We start from the raw sequence: 20,819 nt of genomic DNA on the forward strand, positions 1-20,819 counted from the left end.
TAATTTTTTTTCTCAAATGATTATTAAAAACAAGGAATTTTAGTTTCGAAAAATTCAATTTTATAAAAATTTGTTTTAGAAAAAAGAAAGACGAAAATTTATAACAGATGAAATAGCTGTCGATATGAAGATTGGGAAACTTAATTTTTCACACAAGTTAGCTTCCTATTTGATGGACTTTGAAAAATTTCCATTCCGTAAAAGGTATTTATCATTATTACATACATACTTTCTTCTATTAACTTAATCAGAGAATATTAAAAATAAACAGATTCAGTGTTTTTTTTTAAATGATTGATATATATTAGAAATAATTTACGTTTGAAAAAATTTTCCAAGTCAATTCTATGATAAAACAGTCCAGAAGATGTTTTTTTCTCAAATCATTATTGGTAAAATGGATTTTCAGTTTCGAAAAATTTAATCATGTAAAGTTCTGCATTAGAAAAAACGATATATGATGATTTTATTATTCAATTGTCTATAAGTAAGATTCGAAGTTTACCTTAAATAGTTATTACATTTTTATCTTTTCAAATTTCAAGTCCAAAATGGGTAGGAATGATGAAAATTTATAACAAAGGAAGTAGCTATCGATATTCGATAAACTCTTGAGAAAATCTTTATTTTGCAAAATATATTATTACATATATACATTCAACTAACTTGAGCAGAAAACGTTCAAAATTAAAAAAGAAACAGATTCAGTTTTCTTTTTTTAAGGGTTGATATAACTTAGAAACAATTAACGTTAGAATAAATTGTTCACAGTCGATTATAAAATAAAATGTCCAGAAAATATGTTTTTTTTTTCGAATTATTATTAGAAAAATGTAATTTTCATTTCGAAAAATTCAATTTTATTAAGTTCTGTATAAGAACAAAATAGTGTATAATAATTTTATCATTCAATTATTATCAAAGTAATTCACAGATCCGAAGTTTACAACATTTTATATTTTTAAATTTCAGGTCCAATTTGGGAAAGAAAAACCAAAATTTATAACAAATGAAGTAGCCATTGATATAAAGATTTCAAAACGGAATTTTTTACACACGCATACAAGATACAATAATTATCACACACATACTTTCAATTTACTTAACTGAAAATACCAAACTTAAAAATGCAAATTCATACGGAATATTATTCTCCAGATATCTATAAATTTTTTTCCATACGATTTTTTTGGTTGTGAAACTTTTCTATCAAATAAAGAACTCAAAAGTAACTTGATTTTCATATCTTTGTAAGCATCAGACAAAAGTTTATCATTGCGTTATAACTTTACTATCATTAGAAAACGAAATCACCCAACCTAATTTAATGTATATAAAAATTTGTACTCACATATGGTCTTCCACGAAGTAGACTTTCCATATCCATTTTCCATATCCATTTCCATATACCAATTTCCATATTGTCCAACACTTTTAAAATCGATTCGCGGCACACCGATACCGAAAATTTCGAATCACTTTTCCATATCGCGGCGGTTGCCTGCCTCATTTATGATCAAATTCCAAAGACATACATCACACAATCATCCCCATAGCACAGACTTGTTAGTCCACTACGTTAGAGCAACCTCAAGCCTGTACTTGTCGTTTCTAGGGAACTAATTTTCCGAAAAAAATTAGCTTAACCCAACAGCCTCGTCCTCATAGTTGAAGAAAATCTCAACAAATTACTTAGAAAGTCATTTGAATGGAAATCACATCTACAAGTTAAACTTAATTAGTTATATAACCAAGAGTATTGAAAAAATTAACAAAAAGTTCGTTAATTAATTAGTTTAAGGAGATTTTCTAAAAACTACAAGTCCTTATTGTACCCGAGGATAACCATGCGATCACACTATATCACATATCACACAAAACATCAAAACAAGAAAGAATAAATTCAAAAATTTGGAAATATAACACATCAAAGAACTGCAAACTCCTCATTGTACCTAGATACCTATAAAAAAATAAATAATTCGTTTCAATTCATATTCAGATGGATTTTTCATATATTGAGCCGCTCTCAATTTTTTTCGAATCTTTCAACAAATTTATCGAAATTAATAACTTTCAAAATTCCCTAATAGTTATTTCAAACAATCATCTTCTTTACTCGTTTCCAAACGAGTGGACATTTAACTTTCAAATTTTAATTTATTCCATCAATTTTTACACAAAATATCAACAGAATCTAATCAATTTTATCAAAGTTATTTGGATAATATTCTCAAAATAATCTCTGTATTTTAAATGGTTTCTAAAGACATTTTGGAAAAAAATGTATTGTATTATAATTTCTTGATATTTAATCTAAATTTTTCGAATTAAGTCAAGAATAAAGTGGCTCTGTTTAATAATAGATAGGTAATTGTGTAAACGAATTTGAAACGATATCTCCGTACGTAAACAATCAAAATGTTCCTGGAATCCTGTATGTCTCCTGTCTCATGTATGTAACCATCAACAAATTATCATGGAAATAATTTTCATAGCACACCCAATAAATAACAAAAAAAAACATTTCATCTGAAATTAATCTTGAAACTGTTATAAAAATGTTATTTAGACGTGTATGACAATTTTTAGTATTTTAGTATTTACTATAGGAAAATTGTTTTACATTTAATTTGTAAAGAATTTATTACATAAAAAATTTATTTTTCAAACAGGTTAAGTTTTGGAAAGAAGCGTGACACAGAAAAACGATAATAGAAAATAGAATTTTACATGTATTTATATATTCCTGATGCAGCAGCATTTCCATTTTAGAAAAACATATATTTGTAGTTTGAAATACATATTTGTTATAAAAATTGAAGAAATATGTTTTTTCGTTATTTATTCAACAATCACCTACCTTTTGGCATACCGCTTTATCGATTCGCACACTATATATTTTTCGTTTCGTTAACGGGTTAAAATTTCGCGTCCAATCGCGCACAAACACCTGAAACAAAAAAAAAATAAATTCAAATCTTCCATTTTTTAAAATTGTTTGAAAAATAATTTGAACGTTGATACGAAATCAAATAATTATAATACATAGATATTATATGTTTTTTTTTTCAAAATTTCCGTTAAGCAATTTATTTAATCTATTTCGATGGACATTACTTTTTGTCATTAAAGTTTTTGTTGTAATGTCTAGTTGAATTAAGTACAGAGCGTTCTTTTATTTACCTACGATTATCATATAAATTTACCCACACCACTCAAAAAACTTAAAAAAAACCTCATCCTCATTTTTTTAAAATTATGTTTCGCTTGTTCGAAATAATTTCAAATTATGGACGTCAAAGACATCTAATAAAAAATGTTTTTGATACGTTTTATAATGAACCCCTAATATTCAACTTTTTAGCAGCATTGGCACACCCTGTATATCAATATAATTTTATAACGGATACAAAGAGAAGTAGGCACTTAAAAAAATGTTTTCTACTGAAATTATTACTGAAAAGTAATGAAATACAACTTTTCAATAAGAGGTGGCACTATTGGGTATTCGACCATCACCAACAGTTAGAAAAGTGTATTTTTCAATTTTTAGACTTTTCTATTTATACTTTCTTCATAATTAACTCATTAACTCAATAAAGAATATGTTTCTACACTTCGATACAACTTTGGTCTTAATAAAAAAATAAATTGGTGTGAAAATAGCGGACGCCATCTTCCTTTCAGTTTTGTAAATAGGTGACAAAAAGTCGTGAGCCGAGACATACGAAATAGTAGAAATTAATAATAAAATAAGCTCTGTATGAGCTCCTCTGTAAAGATGGCGTTGCTAGTGCTAAAAATCTAAACCAAAAATTATTTCATTATTTCTTCAAACTTTTCATAATAGGTAATTGGTTTGTGGTTATTAAATTAAAAAAATCCAAAATTTTGAAAAATAAACCGTCAAAACTTAAAGCTGTGGAAGCTGGAAAGCAAACTTTGTATTCCAAAAGCATAATACGAATAACCTTCCTAGCCTTCAGATCTGGCATCTCTTGAATCTTATGAAATTATAATATAATTTCATTTATCATCGTGTAGTTTAAAATAAGTGAAAAATTCGTCCCGCTCTTGCTCGCTCGCCGAAAGGAAATTTCCATGATAAATAAAACAAGAAAAATTTCAATAATTTCATTTATTTCATTATTTATTGACAAATCTCATAATAATTGGTTCTTGATTATTACAATAAGAAAATCCAGGATACAATATAAACATCATAATCATTAGAAAATAATAAGCATTCTCAATATACACCTAATAAGTAACACAAATGAAATCATTTCAATGAAAACTACGAAACTAACTGAACTTTCATTTCCCAAAATTGAACTTTTGTCAAACTGTTGATGGGATGGGTATCTCAAATTTTTATTTTGCCTTTATAATATATAACAATTTAATTTGGTGTAGAGATTATAAATATTTGAATCCTTTCTTGGTATTCTATTGCAAATGAAATTTTTTTACTTTATTTTTCAAATGATAACGCTTTGCAGTTACATTGAAAATATGAAAGCTACTGCAGAAAGTTCGTATGAAAGTTTTACATAAAAGAATGTTGTTGCAATCCAAATAGAGTTATAGAATTAATTGATATATGAAATTGTCCGAAGGAATCTTGAATATTTAAAATAATTTAACTTCACTATAAAAATTTCTCATAGAATAACCATTGTTTTTCTGAACATATACCTATTGGCTAAAATTTCTAATCAGTGAATAGGATTTCATATTATAATACATCTTGAGTGATTTTTTGAAAAAATTGAGAGTATGGAGCACGAAGAGTAATATTGGTGTTGCCGTATATACAGGATGATTAGCAATTATATTTCAAAACATAATAGTAAAAGAATGACAGTATAATGTTTATGCTGTGTGGCCCTCGTTCCTATCTTAGTATCACAAAAAAAAGTTTTCGCATCATTTTTCTTTCAAAAACTTACGAAAATATGGTAAAATTGATCGAAAGACATTTATTGGGTCGACACGTATATTGGAAACTATCTGTAACAATTTTCGGAAAATCGGAAAATTTTCGGAAAGAGTTTTCCGTGAAGCTCGTTTTAGTTCATTACCACTAATATTAAACCAAATTTGTTTTTCGCGCTACCCCGCACATCATAATGTGTTTCGGTTTTTATAAGTTAATTTACATTCATATTATAGAGAAGAAAAATATATAATTTTCTATTTGGGCAACAATAAAAGTATAAAAAACCTGCAATCCCTCAAAATAATAAAAAGGAAGTCCATCATAAAACATTAAATTCTTTCAACTAAATACCGACATCGATAGAACGAACCTATCGGTATACTAAAAATAATTTTGGGTATCTTTGCACACTGTGAAACGTGTATTTTTGAATATGAAATTTTGTAAAATGATAAACATGAAAGGATCAAAAAAGGTTCCATTGAACATGATGTTCCTCTAAATTAAATAAATTTACATTTCGTCACCAATAAAAGTATAATAAAGCTGCAATCCCTCAAAATAAGAAAAAGGAAGTTCATCATAAAATATTAAATTCTTTTAACTAAATACCGACATCGATGGAACGAACCTATACTATATACTAAAAATAATTTTGGCTATTTTTGCAAACTCTGAAATGTGTATTTTTGAAAAAAATGTACAAGACTTTTATTAAGTACTATTGAGAAATAGCATTATTTGATCGTAATTTATTGGCAATTAATTTGATTTGATATGGACAGCAGATCATGTGTATAGGGTGAGAGTTACATGTTATAATTCAGTTGTTTCTAGTGCACAAAGTGTGCACAAATTCAGAGTTTATTCATAATACGGTGTATACCAAAATTAGTTGAAGAAATGAAACATATGAATCACATTTTTGATTTTACACGGAAACTAAAGTCAACTCTGAGAAAAGTTTCATTTACCATCAAGTTTAAAAACAAAGAATTGAGAAATTTTTAACAATAGAACAAAAAAATCACGGGAGGACACAGTTAGGTAATTACAGAGTACCTTATATCAGGGACAATGAGAGAACAGTCCTTAATTGATTCACAAGAAAAATTGAAAAATGGGCTAAATACTTTGAAGGAATTTTGAATGGAATAGGAAGAACATTGTGGATCTCGTGAAGGAAACAACAATAAAGACATACCAGTATGTGTAGTAGTACAGAAAAGAATAACATTCTATCAGAAAAATAGCTAAGAGGTGGTGAAATATGTCCAATATTAAAGAAGAAAGAAACGAGGTGTGATGAAACCGAATTTTCATTAATAGAAATATTCGAATAGTTGTTTAGCTGATATGCTCAACTCTATGAATACAGAGTGTCCTTGTATGGACAATAATTAGAAGTTCAATGCTGCAATATACAAGAATTTTTGTTTCGAGATTACTTCTATTACTAATAACATTCATTATTTTCAGTCATTCCAAAGTTTATCGTCACCCTGTAAATCTAAATAACCGACATATTCTCTAATTTATTCTAGTATCGTATAACCATGTTATCCTAGTTGTAAATAAGTCATATCTCTCATTCGATACTCCCTGTATATCTATATTATCATTGTATGGAAAAAATCATTAATAAAACAATATAAAGCAAGAGATTTCTTAAATAATATTTCAAACGACGTTTTAAATAGTTAGTGATAGTTAATACTTATACTATTAAATGGCTATATAAGGAAATGTTTTGAGCAGCAAAGAATAGTAATTTATTTTTAAAACACTATGTATATACTTTTAATTTTCCTATGATATATCTTCGTTTTTGGAATTAGTAATTTCATGAGTGATTACAGGTTCATGAAAATGTTTCTCAATTAAAAAACGTAGAATTTAGAACAATGTTACTGACTAAAACAATTTCAAATTTCAAAAGAGTGGCTGCATATAAATCAAAACATTTTTGTAATCTTGGTATTATTTTTGATTGTTTATCGAAAATACTGCGAATTGAAAATTTCCCATCCCCAAATTAGATAAACAATATCAGAAAATATACTATTAAACGTTATGTTTCTCAGGAATATCAGAAATCAATTCGAAATGCAAAGTAAATAAGAAATTCTTCCAATAAAAACAAAGGCATCTAAGAAGGGGCTGCACGGTCAATTTTCATTATCAGTAAGAAACCCTCAACATGTATAGATATTTTGGTATTACAATCGATTATTCATCTAGAATACAGTGATTTCCAAATTTCTCATAGTGTAGGGTGGTCCTTATCTCCAAGTTAAATAAACATCCTGAAAGGATCCTGTTGAACGTAATCTCATAAATATAAAAAAAATATTCGAAATATTAAGTGAACAAGAAATTCTTGGAACAAAGACAAAGGCATCTAAGAAGGGTCTGAACGGTCAATTTTCGTTTATTAGTAATAAATCCTCAACATGTATAAGTTATTTTGGTATAACTTTCGATTTATCTAGAATACTGCGATTTTAAAATTGCTCATAGTGTAGGGTGGTACTTATCTCTTTAAGAATTCTGTTGAATGTAATCTCATAAATGCCAAAAATAAGATTGAAATGTAAACACACAATTCTTGGAACAAAGACAAAGACATCCAAGAAGGGGCTGCACGGTCAATTTTCGTTATCGGTATTAAACCCTCGATATAATGTAAACAAACTATTCTACAAACAGATAAAAAGGGTTCCTAAACTGCACCGCACGTGTTGTTTTTCAAATATATTATACCTCTTGTAAATTCTCGATAACCAATGTAGAAAAATAAATAAAGGATACTTTTAACAAAGAAAAAGGGTGTAATGATGGTCCTTAAAATATATCTAAAATAAACATACCAGACTCCATAGTAGTAAACCATTAAAAACATTAAATTCTAAACAATCTACTTTCACTATAAAAATTTCTTATAGAATAACCATTGTTTTTCTGAACATATGATGGCTAAAATTACTAATCAGTAAGAAGGAATTCACTCAGATTATAAAAATCCTTTGAAACAATTGAGAAAATTTTCCAAAATGAGTTTTAATTTTACGATCCTTGAGTATAAATCTTGCTTAGATACTAATTATACAGAGCGTTCATTACTTTTCAATAATAATATTTGAAGATGGTGAAATTATAAAAAAAATTAGTAATTTGAATTACTATGCAAATATTATTAAAGTTTATGATTTAGAGTTAGGGAGTTAATTTGATACGTAAAATGATTTGTACTCACATAACTTTGTCCACATAGGAAAGCCCGCATATCCATTTTCCATTTCCATGATTTCCATCACTTAAAATCGAATCGCCGCACACCGATACCGAAAATTACGAATCACTTTTCCATATCGCGGCGGTTGCCTGCCTCATTTTTGATCAAATTCCAAAGACATTCATCACACAATCATCTCATTAACACAACAGATTTGTTCTCAAAGATCAGGAAAATCTCAACAGATTACTCAGAAAGTCATTTGAATGGAAATCCCCCTTTTGAAGTTACTTAATTATCTAATTATCATTTATATTGATCAGAATGATCCATGTACTACTATTTAGAATCAAAGTGAATTTGAGGTGTATTGGAGCAATTCTATCATATGATTATCATCATAATTATTCATCAAATATTTACTGGACTTAAATGTGTTACAGTAAACGCTGAAAAGAGTTAATCAATCTAAAATAACAAAGTCAAGATTTTATTTAATCAATATCATATAATGAGTAAAATTAGCTTTGGTCATAAGTATTAACAATCTTCTGTTTGAATCTAAGGGAGTAGTCGAAATTTGCGACATATTCTGAGTAATCTGAGTAATAATTTAGAGAATAAACTTGCTTTAAACACGAGTGAATTATGAATTTTATGCTCAAATGAAATATTTAAATTTAACTTCAAATTTCAAAAGATCCCTAAAGATTTCAAAAACATTGTTTTGTAAGTTTAATTGAATGTTTGTTAAAACTTTCTGAATGTTAAAATAAATTCAAACTATTTTTCTTTTTTATTTTTTCAATAATTTTAAAATCTGTGAGTGTATTAATCTCAACAAAATATTCCTAGAATTCTCAAAAACACAAAAACCAACAACATCTTAACAAAGTCCTGCTCACTCAATAAATAACAAAAAAAAAATCATTTCAATCAAAATTTGATGCAAAAATTCGAACCGAAAATCTGAATAAAACGTTTTAATAACTGATTTTAGTATTTCTTTCATACGAGGTACATCCACAATGTAAGTTCCTTTTCTAAGTTGCAATGAAAACCTATATTTCGAATAGTCATAGGGGGATGCAAATTTCGACACCTCGACAACTCATTTCCACCGTTTGCTCCGACGTTTTGCCGTTTGATTTAGGCGCATGCGTGGAAATTAAGAAATAGAGCAAACTCCGTGGATTACTGTCAAATGGTTTTTGTTTTTTTTTCACGATAATGCCCCATCTCACACTGTGACGTGACATAAAAACCGCTCCAAGAATTTGGCTGGGGTGTGTTTGATCATCCTCCGTATCGCTCGGACCTCGCTCCTACCGACTTTCATCTCTTCTTACACCTGAAATCTCTCATTCAAAGTTGAAACGAGCCGGAAGAACATGGAGGAGGCATACAAAATCAAGTGTTTAAAAAAATAAGCATGAAAAATATGTTTTTTGACCTGCACGTATGTTTTTTTATCACCAAATGGAAATTTCTTTGTGGATATTTCTCGTATATCATATTGAAATTGTGTTACATTCAATTTTGGGGAAAAATATCAATTTCTCAGCATAAATTTTGGAATAATGGATGGACAAAAAAATTTATTCGATTTACAATATTGGAAAATTTCAACGTACGTTCAAATGAATTGAATTATCTAGCAGTACCAAGTAGAAACGTAAAATATGTATTTTGAAATATTTCTTATGAAGAATGGAAAATCATTTTTTTTTTTGTTATTTATCCAACAATCACCTACTTTTTGGCAAACCGCATTATGGAACGTGCACTACATTTACCTTTCGTTTCATTAACGGGTTAAAATTTCGCGTAGAATCGCGCACCAACACCTGAAACAAAAACATGAATTGTAATATTTTTTCTAAATACACTTGCAATTAAAAAAGTACAAAAAAATTATGCAAATAGATTGTGTCCCCTTTATTTATTCACGTCAAACCATTCAATCAAACACTATATTTATAAACAGATTGCCCCTGTATATATAATGAATGAAAATTACGTAACAATATATTCAGGAACAACTTTTATTACTTCTTAAATCTGTCAGCCCCTAAAATTTTCCCCCTCGTAAATATCAAGTCCACAATTTTTAGATGGTACCCGGTATTATACATTCAAAGTTATATTACCCAAGATGTTATAATTTATTCGACTTGAGTGAGTTAGTTATAAATGAAAATTATATCAATAAAATCAAATTTTTAAAATGAACTTCACAAAAAATATCCGAGCTGCAAGCAAAAAAGTAAAAAATCACCCACCTAATCAAATTTGTCGAATTCGCCTTCGTGGTTTCCAAGTTAAACATAATATAACAAGAAAATTTCTCACGGAAAATTACTTTTTCACTAAATTCGCGATTCTCAAATCGAAATCATTACAAAATTCCACAAAATCATTCTCACTAAAACGATATTTTAAAATAAAATTCTGTTCGCTTTCGAATTCAAATTATACAAAAAATTCCTTTTTTGTGTCAAAACTTGTTTTTATTAGTTGTTTACAACTAAAAGTTTTAAGATTTTTTGTTAATTTCCAGAAGAGAGGCCCACATTATTTTATTTCTGAAATTACTTTTACTTTTACCAATTATGATATACAGGGTTTTTCTCAACTATTTGTACTTAACAATATATTATTAGAGAAATATCAATCATATATACGTTTTCTAGTAGTTTTCCAAAAAAAAATTCTGTTCTTACAAACACATTTCTTGTAAATGCTTTGCAAAGTAGATTATATATATAGGGTGAGTCTTCTAGTTTTGAGATTTAAAAAAATGCAATTTCGTAGCTATTTAAACATCAATCACGGTTACAATCTAAACTTATCCATATCTCAATTTTTTGAACTTTTTTTTTATTTGAAAAACTTCAAATGCAAAATTTTTAAAAATAAACCGTCAAAAGTTAAGGGTATGAAAGCTGCAAAGCAAACTTTGGTATTCCAAAAGCATAATACGAATAAACGTCCTAGTCTTCAGATCTGGCATCTTTTGAATCTTTTGAATTTATAAAATAATTTCATTCATCATCGTGTAGTTTAAAATAAGTGAAAAATTCGTCCCGCTCTTGCTCGCTCGCCGAAAGGAAATTTCCAAGAAAAATAAAACAAAAGAAATTTCAATAATCTCATTTATTTCATCCCCATTATGTTTTGACAATAAGTACAATATAAACATCATCATCATAGAAAAAGGCAAACATTTTCATTACACACCATTATACAAAAATGAAAATATTTCAAAGATAACTAAGAAAATAACTGAGGTTTAATTTGCCATGTATCAACTAACTTCTATGGATATATCACCCTATAGTATAATAAAATAGAAAATACTTAAAATGCCGTTTTATTTGAAACAATTCTTAATCTTTTCTTTTCTTTTCAAAACTATAGATTCTGAGAGAAACATAAATACAAATTTGATAATAAAGAAACTAAAAGTTACTATTTTCCGGGTGCTTTACTTCATCACTAAAATCCATCTTATTTTTATACAAACAATCATCTCCTGTATATTATTATTAATATAGTGTAGATTAGAAGTACTTGAAACAATAAAATAAAACATTTTAGCAAAACACAAAACTGACTCACACTTTTCATGTCGAGTTGAAAATTTGAGCAAATAGAACATTTCGTCTAAAAAAATCATCATATATTTGTTATGTTCAATTACTTTCGGGACATCCTATTTGCCAAATAAAAATATACAGTATTGTTTTGCGAAATTTTAGAAAATACCCTTTTACATATTGGAAATGTTGTTCCAATCCAAATAATTAAAGTGATATAATTAATTGGAAATTGAAATTGTCCAAGAAAAACTTGATTATTTGAAAACTCTATTGTAAAATAAGAAAACGCCAAGTATCACCAATCAATAGTCTAAAGTATCCTTAATCTCCCAAACAAAACAAATGTTCATTAAATTTATTGATAATCTACGTATGAGTAGCAAAAAATTTGAATTTCTTTTTAGGACACTAGATAGGTACATATTATATACTTTCAATTTTTCTACGTCTTCGTTTTTGGAATTAGTAATATCATTAGTGATTACAGGTAGGTACATGAAAATGTTTATTAAGTAAAGAAAGAACGTAGAATTTATATAGTGTAGAATTTATTTCAAGTTTCAAAATTTCTATTTCATTTTCTACGCAGTAATAAATAAAGCCTTTACAAGTGCTAAATTTTGGACACATTTAGAATACGAATATTAAAAGAAAACATCTAGAAGAGGTATATCAGTTTGCTTAAATAAACAAAAAAGGGTGGTTGTAAATGTCAAATCTAAATTCGAAATGTAAGGTAAATGAAAAATTCATTTAACAAAAACTAATCTATCTAAGAAAGGCTGCAAAGACAATTTTCGTTATCGGTATTAAACCCTCAACATAGTTATTTTGGTATCAGTATCGATTAATTTTCAAGAATACAGTGATTTCAAAATTTCTCATATTGTAGAGAGGTCCTTATCTCCAAGTTAAATTATAACACAATTCTTGGAAAAGAGACAAAGGCTGCACGGTCAATTTTCGTTATCGGTATTAAACCCTCGATATAATATAAACAAACTATTCTACAAACAGATAAAAAGGGTTCCTAAACTGCACCCGCACGTGTTGTTTTCCAAATATATTATACCTCTTGTAAATTCTCGATAACCAATGTAGAAAAATAAATAAAGGATACTTTTAACAAAGAAAAAGGGTGTAATGATGGTCCATAAAATATATCTAAAATAAACATACCAGAATTAAAATATTTGGAACCCCGAAGTTTTCTTTGGTACAGTTTCTTCAAAAGTAATGTTTTGTAATTATCGAACTTTGTTGGCTTTTATATTCTTTTTTCAATTACTATCGATCTGCATTCGAAATTTTTTATATACTTGTTAGAATTTGCACTTTGGAGAATAAATATTGCGATGTCGATTAAATAACACTCAACTTTGTTGAAAATTCGTAAGAAAATTAAATTATTAATAAATTAATTTTTATAAAAATATGAAGAAAAATGCTTTAGTTATTCGATTAATAAGAAGAGAAAAGAATTTTTTATGTATAAAATGTGAAAAGCGATTCTAAACAAATGAAGGGGTGATGACAAAAAGTTTATTGAAGGAAGAGATAATTTTTAAAAGTAACTGTTTCATTGAAAAGTCATTTCGTGTATTCGTGTATTTATCTTACAGAATGTTTTGAGATTATTTACATATTATTTTCGGTAAATTAAAAGTGTGTACAAATAATTGATACCGCACTAATGCAAAATGATGATAGTCATTAAGAAAATGATCTCACATGATCTGTACCAAATCGAACATCCCCACTGGAAGAAGAAGATGCTTTATTAAACGACTCAAAATATCCTCGAAACTTAATTAATTATCATATTGTTTTTCCAAGTTTGTGTTTACCAAGAAAACAATTATAAGTTTGAGAAGAATTTTTGAGAGTTATATTATTTTGGGGAGACGATTCCTAAAAATTTAATAATCAATCCTGCCAAATATGATAGTGAACTATTTTCTTTTGGCCAGCTCTGTACAAATTATAAAACAATTGGAACCCATAATATTTATTACTTTATTATTGTGTTATTTGCACATGTTGAGAGGGTCTTATTGGAAAAATCCACATCTTTACCTACTACAGCCATAAAAACGAAATAAGCAATAAAACATCTGGTCCACAGATGTGAGAATATTTTTTCAAAACGGCGTAAACAAAGTATTAATATGAAATATAAACTAATTTATTTACAAATTTTAACAAAAATGAATTTTGATATTGCCATGTCTTGATACTTGGACAACTTGTTTTATAATTCACCACTCTTTGAATACAGAGTGTTCTTGTATGAACAATAATTAGAAGTTAAATGCTGCAATATACAAGAATTTTTGTTTCGAGATTACTTCTAGTACAAATAACATTCATTATTTTCAACTATTCCAAAATTTCTCGTCACCCTGTAAATCTAAATAACCGACATATTTTCTAATTTATTCTAATTTCGTATAACCATGTTACACCAACCTTCTCTCTTCTAAACTGCTACTCCATGTATAAATTATTATTATTATTATATGTAAAAAATCAATCAATAAAATCGTAGGTTTCGATAAAATGTAATTAACTGAATTCACACAAACTTTAGATGGATAATTCTTGTTGATTTTACATAGAGAGAATTAAATTTTACCTATATCAAAAAGAAAATAGTTTTCACTTCACAATCGAAAACAAAATTACACGAAATTTTACGAATAGAAAATTTAGCATCAAATATGTCTGCCCGAATTTGTAATACTGTCAAAGTTTCATTATTTAAATAATTAAATGCATTGTTTAAAGCTTGTGACGTCAACAATTACAGTGCGCAAGTCAAAAACAAGTCTAGACATTCGCAAAGAATTCGAAAGGGGTCAATGAACATGAAGATGTAAAGTTTTGATTTATTAAATAATAAGTAATTAAATATTACATATTTTGTTATATAATTTTCATATTGAATAAAATAGTGTTTTCAAAGATAAAATAAATAAAGCTATATAAAACAAGATATATTTTTAATAATATTTCTAAGAAAGTTTTAAATAATTAGTGATAATAGATATAATACATACAATTAAACATGGCATAGATTTAATTATTACCACTCACAATAACTTAATATTATTAAATGGCTATATACTAAGTAGAGGTTATGGGCAGCAAATAATAGTAATTTCCTTTTAGGAATCTGTATACTTTTAATGTTTTACGACATAACTTCGTTTTTCGAATTAGTAATTTCATGAGTTATTACAGGTACATGAAAATGTTTCTCAATTAAAAAACGTAGAATTTAGAACAATGTTACTGACTAAAACAATTTCAAATTTCAAAAGAGTGGCTGCATATAAATCAAAACATTTTTGTTATCTTGGTATTATTTTTGATTGTTTATCGAAAATACTGTGAATTGAAAATTTCCCATCCCCAAATTAGATAAACAATATCAGAAAATATTCTATTAAACGTTATGTTTCTCAGGAATATCAAAAATCAATTCGAAATGCAAAGTAAATGAGAAATTCTTCCAATAAAAACAAAGGCATCTAAGAAGGGGCTGCACGGTCAATTTTCATTTATTAATAATAAACCCTCAACATGTATAGTTATTTTGGTATTACCATCGATTATTCATCTAGAATACAGTGATTTCAAAATTTCTCATAGTGTAGGGTGGTCCTTATCTCCAAATTAAATAAACATCCTGAAAGGATTCTGTTGAACGTTATCTCATATATATAAAAAAAATATATTAGAAATATTAAGTGAACAAGAAATTCTTGGAACAAAGACAAAGGCATCCAAGAAGGGGCTGCACGGTCAATTTTCATTATCAGTAAGAAACCCTCAACATGTATAGATATTTTGGTATTACAATCGATTATTCATCTAGAATACAGTGATTTCCAAATTTCTCATAGTGTAGGATGGTCCTTATCTCCAAGTTAAATAAACATCCTGAAAGGATTCTGTTGAACGTTATCTCATATATATAAAAAAAATATTCGAAATATTAAGTGAACAAGAAATTCTTGGAACAAAGACAAAGGCATCTAAGAAGGGGCTGCACGGTCAATTTTCGTTATCGGTATTAAACCCTCGATATAATGTAAACAAACTATTCTACAAACAGATAAAAAGGGTTCCTAAACTGCACCGCACGTGATATTTTTCAAATATATTATACCTCTTGTAAATTCTCGATAACCAATGTAGAAAAATAAATAAAGGATACTTTTAACAAAGAAAAAGGGTGTAATGATGGTCCTTAAAATATATGTAAAATAAACATACCAGACTCCATAGTAGTAAACCATTAAAAACATTAAATTCTAAACAATCTACTTTCACTATAAAAATTTCTTATAGAATAACCATTGTTTTTCTGAACATATGATGGCTAAAATTACTAATCAGTAAGAAGGAATTCACTCAGATTATAAAAATCCTTTGAAACAATTGAGAAAATTTTCCAAAATGAGGTTTAATTTTACGATCTTTGAGTATAAATCTTGCTTAGATACTAATTATACAGAGCGTTCATTACTTTTCAATAATAATATTTGAAGATGGTGAAATTATAAAAAAAATTAGTAATTTGACTTACTATGCAAATATTATTGAAGTTTATGATTTAGAGTTAGGGAGTTAATTTGATACGTAAAATGATTTGTACTCACATAACTTTGTCCACATAGGAAAGCCCGCATATCCATTTTCCATTTCCATGATTTCCATCACTTAAAATCGAATCGCCGCACACCGAAACCGATACCGAAAATTACGAATCACTTTTCCATATCGCGGCGGTTGCCTGCCTCATTTTTGATCAAATTCCAAAGACATTCATCACACAATCATCTCATTAACACAACAGATTTGTTCTCAAAGATCAGGAAAATCTCAACAGATTACTCAGAAAGTCATTTGAATGGAAATCCCCCTTTTAAAGTTACTTAATTATCTAATTATCATTTATATTGATCAGAATGATCCATGTACTACTATTTAGAATCAAAGTTAATTTTGAGGTGTATTGGAGCAATTCTATCATATGATTATCATCATAATTATTCATCAAATATTTACTGGACTTAAATGTGTTACAGTAAACGCTGAAAAGAGTTAATCAATCTAAAATAACAAAGTCAAGATTTTATTTGATCAATATCATATAATGAGTAAAATTAGCTTTGGTATTAAGTATAAGTATTAACAATCTTCTGTTTGAATCTAAGGGAGTAGTCGAAATTTGCGACATATTCTGAGTAATCTGAGTAATAATTTAGAGAATAAACTTGCTTTAAACACGAGTGAATTATGAATTTTATGCCCAAATGAAATATTTAAATTTAACTTCAAATTTCAAAAGATCCCTAAAGATTTCGAAAACATTGTTTTGTAAGTTTAATTGAATGTTTGTTAAAACTTTCTGAATGTTAATTAGTTATTCAAAAATAAATTCAAACTATTTTTCTTCAATAATTAAAATCTGTGAGTGTATTAATCTCAACAAAATATTCCTAGAAAAAAACACAAGAAACTACAACATCTGATCAAAGTTCTGCTCACTCAATAAATAACAAAAAAAAATCATTTCAATCAAAATTTGATGCAAAAATTCGAACCGAAAATCTGAATAAAACGTTTTAATAAGTGATTTTAGTATTTCTTTCATACGAGGTACATCCACAATGTAAGTTCCTTTTCTAAGTTGCAATGAAAACCTATATTTCGAATAGTCATAGGGGGATGCAAATTTCGACACTTCGACAACTCATTTCCACCGTTTGCTCCGACGTTTTGCCGTTTGATTTAGGCGCATACGTGGAAATTAAGAAATAGAGCAAACTCCGTGGATTACTGTCAAATGGTTTTTGTTTTTTTTTTCACGATAATGCCCCATCTCACACTGTGACGTGACATAAAAACCGCTCCAAGAATTTGGCTGGGGTGTGTTTGATCATCCTCCGTATCGCTCGGACCTCGCTCCTACCGACTTTCATCTCTTCTTACACCTGAAATCTCTCGTTCAAAGTTGAAACGAGCCGGAAGGACATGGAGGAGGCATACAAAATCAAGTGTTTAAAAAAATAAGCATGAAAAATATGTTTTTTGACCTGCACGTATGTTTTTTTATCACCAAATGGAAATTTCTTTGTGGATATTTCTCGTATATCATATTGAAATTGTGTTACATTCAATTTTGGGGAAAAATATCAATTTCTCAGCATAAATTTTGGAATAATGGATGGAGAAAAATTTATTCAATTTACAATATTGGAAAATTTCAACGTACGTTCAAATGAATTGAATTATCTTGCAGTACTAAGTAGAAACGTAAAATATGTATTTTGAAATATTTCTTATGAAGAATGGAAAATCATTTTTTTTGTTATTTATCCAACAATCACCTAGTTTTTGGCAAACCGCATTATGAAACGTGCACTACATTTACCTTTCGTTTCGTTAACGGGTTAAAATTTCGCGTAGAATCGCGCACCAACACCTGAAACAAAAACATGAATTGTAATATTTTTTCTAAATACACTTGCAATTAAAAAAGTACAAAAAAATTATGCAAATAGATTGTGTCCCCTTTATTTATTCACGTCAAACCATTCAATCAAACACTATATTTATAAACAGATTGCCCCTGTATGTATAATAAATGAAAATTACGTAACAATATATTCAGGAACAACTTTTATTACTTCTTAAATCTGTCAGCCCCTAAAATTTTCCCCCTCGTAAATATCAAGTCCACAATTTTTAGATGGTACCCGGTATTATACATTCAAAGTTATATTACCCAAGATGTTATAATTTATTCGACTGGAGTGAGTTAGTTATAAATGAAAATTATATCAATAAAATCAAATTTTCAAAATGAACTTCACAAAAAATATCCGAGTTGCAAGCAAAAAAGTAAAAAACCACCCACCTAATCAAATTTGTCGAATTCGCCTTCGTGGTTTCCAAGTTAAACATAATATAACAAGAAAATTTCTCACGGAAAATTACTTTTTCACTAAATTCGCGATTCTCAAATCGAAATCATTACAAAATTCCACAAAATCATTCTCACTAAAATGATATTTTAAAATAAAATTCTGTTCGCTTTCGAATTCCAATTATACAAAAAATTCCTTTTTTGTGTCAAAACTAGTTTTTATTAGTTGTTTACAACTAAAAGTTTTAAGATTTGAAAAAGTTACACAGAGTGTACCAAATAATAGTTGATGTTATTAAAAATCTTATTTTGGAATTATCTCGAACTATACAGATTGTTGCAACCCCTTTACAAACCAAAGATATTAAATTGATAGAAGGGAACCCTTTATAGTATACCGGATTGATCACATTTTTTGAAGAAATGGTAATAATTACGGTTTACATTAAATTTTAGCAATTTTCTTATAAATTTAACGTATAGGGTGTACTAAAAAAATTTTTACGAAGATAAATTACAGTGTGATACATGCGAAAGAAGAAATAATATGAGAATTTCAATTTTCGGCTCACTTTGTATATAAAATAACAAATAATTACAATTTAATCGACTACGATGATATTGCATCTTATTAAGAAAGTCACTTAGGTAAATTCTTTTTCTTAACTTACAATAAGTTAGAGATGGTTCTTTTATTTACCTATCTCTCATATAAATTTGTATACAACTCTCAAAGTACTCAAAAAATTTTAATCTCACTTTCAAAAAATTATGTTTAAAGCGTTCAAGATAATTTCAAAATATGGACCTCAAATACAACTAATAAAAAAATGTTTTTGATACGTATTAAAACGACCCCCTAATACTAAACTTCTTAACAAAATTGGCGCACCCTGTATATCAATATAATTTTATAGTGGATACAAAGAGAACTAAACACTTAACAAACAATGTTTCCTAATGAAATTAATACTCATAATTTATGGAACCGAGCTATTCAATAAGAGATGTCACTATTGGGCATTCGACCATCAACCACTGTTCGAAGAGTATGGGATTCAATTTTTTAGAAGTTTCCATTCATATTTCCGTGATGGTGGACACATTATTCGATAAAAATATGTTTCGTCACTCTGACACAACTTTGGTCTCAATAAAAAAATAAATTGGTGTAAAAATAACGGACGCCATCTTCCTTTCAGTTTCGTAAATAGGTGACAAAAAGTCAAGAGCCGAGACATACGAAATAGTAGATACTAATATTGAAACGTGTTCAGTATGAGATTCTGTACATAGATAGCGCTGCTAGTACTAAAAATCTAAATCAAATTCACGTTTTAGAGTTTTTGTAAATAAAATAAGTGACGCAATTTGCTAATTTGTGTCCCGAGTAAATACTTATTGATTTCAAGATAAATTTGCCCCTTTCCATTTTGCAAATCCATTCGAGAGTATTTCGTTACTCGGTTAAATAGATACGTAGAAGGAAGTCACCACAAAAATTTCCATATCTCAATTTTTTGAACTTTTTTTTTATTTGAAAAACTTCAAATGCAAAATTTTTAAAAATAAACCGTCAAAAGTTAAGGGTATGAAAGCTGCAAAGCAAACTTTGGTATTCCAAAAGCATAATACTAATAAACGTCCTAGTCTTCAGATCTGGCATCTTTTGAATTTATAAAATAATTTCATTCATCATCGTGTAGTTTAAAATAAGTGAAAAATTCGTCCCGCTCTTGCTCGCTCGCCGAAAGGAAATTTCCAAGAAAAATAAAACAAAAGAAATTTCAATAATCTCATTTATTTCATCCCCATTATGTTTTGACAATAAGTACAATATAAACATCATCATCATAGAAAAAGGCAAACATTTTCATTACACACCATTATACAAAAATGAAAATATTTCAAAGATAACTAAGAAAATAACTGAGGTTTAATTTGCCATGTATCAACTAACTTCTATGGATATATCACCCTATAGTATAATAAAATAGAAAATACTTAAAATGCCGTTTTATTTGAAACAATTCTTAATCTTTTCTTTTCTTTTCAAAACTATAGATTCTGAGAGAAACATAAATACAAATTTGATAA

General features: G+C 27.9%; 1 long non-coding RNA gene across 1 annotated transcript; it reads right to left on the reverse strand.

Annotated features, from left to right (window-relative positions):
- Positions 1-3: 3 nt before the first annotated feature.
- Positions 4-18,909, reverse strand: LOC130450099 (uncharacterized). Its single transcript, XR_008910537.1, has 4 exons — positions 18,714-18,909; positions 16,450-18,278; positions 8,202-10,027; positions 4-2,953 (listed from the first exon to the last, which is right to left on the reverse strand). It is a non-coding gene; the product is annotated as an uncharacterized LOC130450099 (long non-coding RNA).
- Between the last annotated feature and the right edge of the window lie 1,910 nt (positions 18,910-20,819).

Source organism: Diorhabda sublineata, chromosome 11 (genome assembly GCF_026230105.1).
Source record: "Diorhabda sublineata isolate icDioSubl1.1 chromosome 11, icDioSubl1.1, whole genome shotgun sequence".
Classification (NCBI taxonomy): Eukaryota; Metazoa; Arthropoda; class Insecta; order Coleoptera; family Chrysomelidae; genus Diorhabda; species Diorhabda sublineata.